We start from the raw sequence: 1,396 nt of genomic DNA, 5'->3' as shown, positions 1-1,396 counted from the left end.
CGGGCACCCCTCCCCCAGCCTCGCTGCTGCCTTGCTGCGAGATCACAGACTGCTGTGCTAGCAATGAGGGAGGCTCCGTGGGTGTGGGACCCTCCCAGCCAGGTGTGGGATATGATCTCCTGGTGTGCCTGTTTGCTTAAAGCGCAGTATTGGGGTGGGAGTTACCAGATTTTCCAGGTGTTGTGTGTCTCAGTTCCCCTGGCTAGGAAAAGGGATTCCCTTCCTCCTTGCACTTCCCAGGTGAGGCAATGCCTCACCCTGCTTCAGCTCTCGCTGGTCTGGCTGCAGCAGCTGACCTGCACCGATCGTCCGGCACTCCCCAGTGAGATGAACCCAGTACCTCAGTAGAAAATGCAGAAATCACCGGTCTTCTGTGTTGCTCGCGCTGGGAGTTGGAGACTGGAGCTGTTCCTATTCGGCCATCTTTCTCCGCACCTCCGACAAAATAGACTTTCTAACAACATCTGTCACAAGTATGAAAAGAGTTTACCATATAATAATAACAGAGGTTAATTTGTCAAGAGAATATAGCTATATATATTTACGCATCCAAAAGTGAGGCTTCTAAATATAAAAAGCAGATATTGACAGAACTATAGGGAGAAATAGAAAGAAATCCAATAATAGAAAACTTTAATGAAATGTACAATAAAGGACAAATAGTTGATAGCATTGTAAATTGGCAAGGGGAAGTTGGCCTCATTTGTTGCATTTTAGAATGCGGCAAAGAAAGTGGGAACTTACACAGCAAGCCTGAGTTAGGGTGGGAAACAGGGTGGTGGATTAGAGGTCCTGCTTACCATACATTAGAAAAACACAGGGGAAAGCCATTACTCCTCTGGAGTGTTAAAATAATTAAAGAGCAGAAAATTAGACTAAAGTGGCTCTAGTGCCCTGTGTTCATAGGTTAAAAAAAAAAAATTCTAAAACCTAACTCAAATACCTTTCTTAAAAATCACTATTCAGGCTGAAACAAAATGCAGTCTTAACCAATTATACACGTGCAATTAACCTCTGATTACATAACCAGGAAATTTCCATTTGGATAATTCAAATAGGGTGACTACATAACTGTAACCAGTTCTTGAACTTGGATTGCTTTCTTACGCACCTTATAAAAGCCTTTCCTTCATGCCCCTTGGGTGGACCACAAATCATGGCTGGGTGCTTTCCATTTCACCAGTCGCTGTTTGCTCAAATAAACTGGTTAACGTTTTAACACGGACTCCCATTAAGTTTTAACAAGAGAGACTGGGGATCTCACGGCCGCAGCTCCTGCCACGCACACACCCAGTGGCGGTTCTGCCCTGATGACCCACCTGGCATCCCTGAACAATCAGGGAAATTCTCAGGGCTGTGGGCGCAGAGCAGGGCACTGCAGAACGACTGGACCGGA

This window comes from Macaca nemestrina, chromosome 15 (assembly GCF_043159975.1).
Source record: "Macaca nemestrina isolate mMacNem1 chromosome 15, mMacNem.hap1, whole genome shotgun sequence".
Taxonomy (NCBI): domain Eukaryota; kingdom Metazoa; phylum Chordata; class Mammalia; order Primates; family Cercopithecidae; genus Macaca; species Macaca nemestrina.
This window is presented reverse-complemented; position numbering follows the sequence as displayed.